A 7666-nucleotide genomic window follows, 5' to 3' on the forward strand; every position below is an offset into this window, starting at 1 on the left:
GAATCTAGAACCTAACCGTAACAATTATGATAAACTTGAATTAATTTCAAGAGAAAAAGGGAAAATCAAAATTTCTCCCAAATAGATTTAAGATGCCAAAAGTAAAAATTCAAAAGGCCTAAATTACTTTAAGAATAACAAGAAGAAGAAAGTTTACGTTGATCTCCCTAGAGACAGAATCTGTTCCTTCGGTGGAGGAACTGGCCATCTGAAGGACCAGTGCACCAAAAGGGAACAGTACACTGTCTCCAACAGAAATTATGTCGATAACGTTTGGACGAAGAAAACAGATTCTTGTAAAATCGACAAGGAACCCAAGACAGCCTGGGTTCCTATAACTAACCATTAATTTTTTTTGGTCCAAGTGAGGGGGAACAGCTCATGGTATCTCGACAGTGGGTGTTCCAAGCACATGACGGGTGACAAATCTAAGTTTCTCTCACTTGAAGCCTATGATGGGGGAACAATAACCTTCGGTGACAATATGAAGGGTGAGATAATAGCCAAAGGAAAAGTTGGAAGGTCATGTTCCCATGCTATCGATAATGTGTTTTTAGTCGAGAATTTGAAACATAACTTACTTAGCATTTCTCAATTTTGCGATAAAGGTAACTCTGTGAACTTTACTTTTGAAAAGTGCATTATTTCTAGGAATGACACAGGAGACACCGTTCTTGAGGGAATCAGAAAAGGGAACACTTATGTTGTGGACCTGGACACTGTTCCCAAAACCAGTCTAACGTGTCTAAGCGTTATAGAAGACGACCCACTTCTTTGGCATAAGCGTCTAGGTTATGCTAGTTATTCATTGATTAATACATTAAGATCAAAAGACCTAGTTAGAGGACTACCAACTATAAAAAATCCTTAAGGAGGAAATTTGTGATCCTTGTGCCAAAGGAAAACAAGTGAGATCATCTTTTAAATCAAAGAATATTGTGACCACCACTAAACCACTTGAATTATTACATATGGATCTATGTGGACCTATGAGAACACAAAGTCATAGTGGCAAAAGATATGTGTTTGTTATTGTTGATGATTACAGTAGATTTACTTGGATTTTATTTTTAGTTAGTAAAGATGAAGCTTTTAATGAGTTTGTTTCCTTCGCTAACAAAATACAAAAATCTACTAATAATCAAATTATTCACATAAAATCAGATCATGGTAAGGAATTTGAAAATTCAAGTTTTATGAGTTATTGCAGTGAACATGGAATAAGTCATAATTTTTCCGCACCAAGAACACCACAACAAAATGGTGTAGTAGAAAGGAAAAATTGAACTTTAGAGGAAATGGCTAGAACCATGTTAATTGCTAGTGGTTTACCTAGAAATTTTTGGGGCCGAGGCTGTTAATACTGCATGTTACATTTTGAATCGAGTGTTAATAAGACCAATCACTTCTAAGACACCTTATGAATTGCTTAAAGGTGTTAAACCAAATATTTCATATTTTCGTGTGTTTGGATGTAAATGTTTTGTTCATGTGAATGGAAAACGAAATATAGGGAAGTTTGATGAAAGGAGTGATGAAGCAGTATTTCTCGGTTACTCATCACATAGCAAAGCTTACAGAGTTTATAATAAGAGAACAATGTGTGTAGAGGAATCCGTTCATATAATTTTCGATGAATCTAACTTTTCGACAAGTGAATAGGAAACAAGTAATATTAAAATAAGTCTTGCAAACTTGGAAGATGATGATGAAGGAATTAAAGTGCAAGATCAAGGAACAGAACAGCCGGTTCCAGCAGAAGCAGAAAGTACTGATCACGTTCAGGAACTGCCAGAACATCAGGAACAGCAGACTGTTCCCAATCCAGCTGTTCCCACAGATGAGCAGAACAATCCAGTAGCTGAACAGAATGTTAATCAAGCTGATGAACCAGAACATGCTACTGTTCCCACAAGAGAATTTGTACCCAAACCTTGAAAATATCAAAGTTATCATCATCTTGATTTGATTATAAGTGATATAAATAAGGGGACACAAACTAGATCTCAATTGAGAAACTTTTGTGCACACTTTGCGTTCCTATCATCACTTGAACCTAAAAATCACGAGGAAGCTTTGAAGGATTCCGATTGGATAGTTGCCATGCAAGATGAATTAAATGAGTTTGAAAGAAATAAAGTGTGGCACTTGGAACCCAAACCGAAAAACAAGAAAGTTATTGGTTTGAAATGGGTATTTCGGAACAAGCTTGATGAGCATGGAATAATTGTTAGAAATAAAGCTAGACTCGTGGTTAAAGGTTACAATCAACAAGAAGGTATTGATTACACTGAGACTTTTGCTCCAGTAGCAAGGTTAGAGGCTATCCGAATCTTAATTTCTTTTGCTGCATTTATGAATTTTAAGCTATATCAAATGGATGTGAAATGTGCTTTTTTGAATGGTTATCTTGATGAAGAAGTTTTTGTGGAACAACCCCCAGGTTTTGAGAATACCTCTTGTCCTGATCATGTCTACAAGCTTGACAAAGCTTTATATGGCTTGAAGCAAGCTCCTAGGCAATGGTATGAAATACTATCAAAGTTTTTGATTCAAAATAACTTTGTAAGAGGAAAAATTGACAAAACCTTATTCTTTAAGAATAAAGGTTATGATATTTTAGTTGTTCAAATTTATGTTGATGATATTATTTTCGGTGCGACCAATGAACTGTTGTGTAAAAAATTTTCTAACCTAATGAGTAATGAATTTGAAATGAGTATGATGGGAGAACTAAACTTTTTCCTTGGGTTACAAATTAAACAAACTGCTAATGGTATCTTCATTCACCAACAAAAATATATAAAAGAACTTCTCAAGAAATATGGCTTAAATAATGCTATAACCAACAATACACCTATGGCTACAAATGTTAAATTAGATGAAGACCCAAATGGAACAAATATTGATCAAACTATGTATAGAGGCATGATTGGCTCTTTATTATATCTAACTGCTAGTAGACCCGATATTGCTTTTAGTGTTGGTTTATGTGCTAGATTTCAATCCAATCCTAAAGAATCACATCTCACTGCAGTTAAACGAATTCTAAGATACTTGAAGGGAACAGATGACTTGTCCTTATTTTATCCTAAAAGTGATGTTTATGATTTGAAAGGTTTTAGTGATGCAGATTATACAGGTGATCTAGCTAATAGAAAAAGTACATCAGGTATGGTACAATTTCTTGGCTCATGTTTAGTTTCATGGAATTCAAGAAACAAAACACTGTTGCACTATCCACTGCCGAAGCTGAATATGTAGCAGCAGCAGCTTGCTGTTCCCAAATGCTTTGGATAAAACAACAGCTAAGAGATTTTGGTATTAAGTTTGAATGTGTTCCTATTTATTGTGATAATACCAGTGCCATATGCATTTCAAAAGATCCAGTGCATCATTCTAGAGTAAAACATATTCACATTAGGCATCATTTTCTTAAGGACAACGTCGAAAATAAAAATATTATCGTCAAGCATGTTAATACAAACGAGCAAATAGCTGATATCATGACAAAGCCGCTTCCAAGGGAACTACATGAAAAGATGAGATTAGAACTGGGCATGATTAAGTTGAATTGAAGTAAGTGATAAATGTGATCCTTAAAGACAAAATGGAAATTTGAAAAAGACGATCAACCACAAAAATCTTGATTGAAAAATCAATTATTGAAAGAATCAGGTACGCACTATTTAAAAGTATATACTGTGAGTGCTCTTATGATTGCATGTTTGATTTGATCAGATTGTAGTAGCATAAAATTTCCATTTATCTTTTATTTTCATAAAAATTTTTTCTTCATAATATTAAATATATATATTTATCCAGCAATTTTTTTAAGAAGTGGGAGTTAAATCATCATAGTTGTTCACTAAATTCGTCTGTTTCCATTTCACATTCTGTGTTCATATGCACGAATTAAATAAGGAACTTGAATTACCTAAACACACGTCCCCTCACATGCATTTTATACTCTCTCTCACGTCAAATCCTTCATTTCATCATCAATTGCATTTAACCCCCAAAACCGTCTTCAACCTAGTTTTTCTTTCTCTTGAACTTTCAAACCACCATGAAAACCAAGAATCAAACCCCAAAAATGAAACAACCCACACCTCTTCAAGTCATCTATCCAACACCACTCACTCCTAAAACTGAGTCTTCATCAAGAAAGCAGCAGGACACACCTAATCCTTCTGAAGTGCATGAAAGTTCGAAGCGCAAAGGAGATGCTACAGTGAGGAAATCATCCTTAAAGAGGGCAAAGGTTAATGTTAAGGTATCTGCTGAAGAGATATCAAAAGAAATGATTGTTGGCTTCGGATTGGACAAACAATGGTATGAATCAAATTTTTTCCTCAATTTCACGCCATATTGCAAAATCAAGCTTGGGAATCTTTAATGGGAAACTATTGCTGTAACCCAATGTATCCCAACTTAGTGCGTGAGTTTGCTTTAAATTTTTCTTTTGACCATGGAGTCTGCACTAGTGAAGTAAAGGGGATCAAAATTGAATTTAATAACCTGATTTTAGGAGGATGGTTGGGTGTTCCCTCGACTGGTTTTGATAAATATGTTGTTGGGTCAAAAATTAATTTTTCCGGTATAAATGAGAAGTTGGTGTGGAAGTATTTAGGGTTGAATGAGAAAAAGGGAAAAGTTAGTCATAATGTGCTATCACCAATGCACAAACTGTTGTACAACATAGCAAGAAGATTCATTTTGCCTCGCACATCAAAAAGAAGTAAGGTTAGTCTTAGAGATGCTACGTTAATCTACTGTCTGGCGAACCACATCAAGATTAATTTTCCTTCTTTAATGATTTGTCATTTAAATGATTGTATTTTTAAAAGGAATGTGTTAGGGTATGGTGGACTGTTGACCTGGATTTTTAAGAAATTGGGTGTTCCTCTTGATGGTCCAAACTATCCCATGGGTCCAAACAACAAAGTGGGTGTAAAATGTTTGAAAAATTTACGCCTAAGATTAACTGAAAATGGGACCCTTGAGAACATTTTTGAACAATCAGAGGACACCAATGAAGAAGAAGAAGTTGAAGAAAATGTTGAGGAGGAGGAAGTAAATAAGGAGGAACAGGAGGAGCCTGTTCCCTCTGCCACTGAGAAGGCAGAAGGGCATTCTGAGGAGGAAGAACAGGAGAAAAACTCTTGTAAGGGGGAAGTAGAGAAGGAACTGGTGAAGGTTGCTGTGGAGGAAGAAGAAAAGAAAAATGAGAAGGGTTCTTCACCTGGTTTGACCCCTAGGAAGAGTAGAAGGCTAGCTTCTAAAGGAAAGAAACCTGTTGTTGTTATTGATGATGACTCTACCTCATACACAACAGCACAACCAAGCCAACCTTCCTCACCTAGACCTGCCACACCGTCATTCCATAAACCATCACCACCACAATCACCAATACGACCATCTTCACCACCTAAGTCACCTATACCATCACCATCACCTGTACCCCATTCACCACATCAAGGTTTCGGTGACACTACAGTTCCCACTGACCCTCTAACCTCCATTCTCCTGAAACTCAATGATTTGCAGTCAAGCTTCCTTGTGTTTAAAGATGAAATTCGTGTCTCTATAGCCTCACTATCTGCTCAAATGGACCAAATGGAAGCACGTTTAGGGGCCAAACTGGACACAGTAGAGGTGGAGACAGAATATGTTGATAATGAAGCTCCTGCAATTTAATTTCTCCTTTTTCATTCCTTCTTATTTGTTGCAACTATCACAATCATTAAACAATCTTTTTATGTTTTTCATTTTGTACCAGCTGGGGTACTGCTTAATACACTGAATCATATTTTCTTTTTGTGCTACTTAATATCTGTTATTTTCATCATTGTTGATCATGTTTGCATTCATTGGTACTCGCTTTTAATTTTTGCATCCTTATTCTCTCTTTGACTATAACTATATGTTTAGTGCTGTGGCTTGATTGCTCCAATTCTTTTTGAATGATGTCAAAAGGGGGAATATTTAGCACAAACTTAAATAATGCTTGAGTATGCTTAGTCTGATATACATTTATTCTGTTGAACATTAGGACTGTGGCTATGCTCTATGATCTGAATGCTATATGTTTTACTACTGCATACATGCTCATACATACTCTGATATGAACTGGATTATATGTGATGATTTTTATTTGAATTAAGCTTTGATTAGTAATAAGTTTAGCTCTGATATACATACTGAGATACATACTTTGATTGTTATGATTTATATGCTCTGATGATTACTTGAATGCTATGATAAAAGTTCTTACAGTGCTTTAAGTTTTGTTTGGTAAGTTTTGTTTTGTTTTAGTTCTATTTGAAATCTTAAGTTATAAACTACTTCCGATGTTTTGATTATGCTTAAGTTATTTTAAATAATTCTAATTAATAGAGTAATTTGTTTTTAATGTATGCTTGGTAAATTATATTGTAACGAGTTAATTTACTAAGTAATGTAGAGTTGTTTTAATCTCGAACATGCTCTTCAATATTGGTTTTACTCTATTTTGTTTAAGTTTGTTTAAAAAGTTTGTCATCATCAAAAAGGGGGAATTTGTTGGACCTCTTGAGTTTTGATGATGACTACACTTTATTTAAGCAAATATGTTTTTAAAGATTGATGCAGGTCGATATCCGGTCGTGATAATGATCGTTGATAGTACCTATGACTTAGCTTATGGAAACGTATATGTCAAAAGGTTTCAAAAGAGGTTAGGAGAAGCATATCGCTTGGGATGTAAAATGGAGACAGCAGATCTACTGTTCCCAAGTTGGATGTTCTAGCTAAACTGAAGTCTGGAGACAGCACACTGTTCCTGAGCTGAAGGTTGACTACGTTGACTGAAAATTCTGATTATCATATTTTAATTATTATTTTTAGTTAATGTGTTTAATAAGATTAATTTGTTGCAGTAATAATTTATTAAAGTTAATTGGCAAATCGTTTTTCTTAAATAAAATGAATTAACGTCCTTATTTTCTAAGATCCTTTATTTTAGGATCTATTTTTAGTAAATATTGGATTTACTAAAAATAGAATTAGTGGTTGTTGAATGGGTCTTAGCTATCATTCTTGACCGTCCTTATACCTACAAGTTAGCAAGTAACCGTTCGTAATAAGCATAACCGTTTCTATTTATAGCAAACACGTTCTAGCAATTAGTACTGGAACAGGAACAGCTATTGAAGAAACTGCTGCTTGAAGGGAACAGAAGACAGCGGTTATTTCTGTCTGGTTTGACTTAATCAAATAACCGTATGGCTGCTTTATCCACATTACTCCCATGATCTTTTGATAATGGAATAATGGATTGGAATATTCCTTATTCTTAGGGATTTTAGCTCTATAAATAAGAGACTCGGTTATTCATAAAAACTTGCCTTAGTATGAGCCATTAAATCATACGTAATTTTGGGAGAATTTTTACAAGAAAATTTTGTTTTTAAAATGCCAATTAATTTATAATATTTTCTTGTGCAACTCATTGATTTTATTTTTAGAGAATTTTTATCCTTTGTAAGGGTTTTTGAGAGAATTTGTAATTAGACTCGGGTGAGTCTAAGGGGAAATTAGATAGCTTTTAATGAAGCTAGAGAAGAGATTAGCTTTGAGTAAAGCTAAGGAGAAAGCTTCTAGTGAAGCTAGTGGTGAGAATTAG

The sequence above is a fragment of the Amaranthus tricolor genome, chromosome 14 (genome assembly GCF_026212465.1).
Source record: "Amaranthus tricolor cultivar Red isolate AtriRed21 chromosome 14, ASM2621246v1, whole genome shotgun sequence".
Classification (NCBI taxonomy): domain Eukaryota; kingdom Viridiplantae; phylum Streptophyta; class Magnoliopsida; order Caryophyllales; family Amaranthaceae; genus Amaranthus; species Amaranthus tricolor.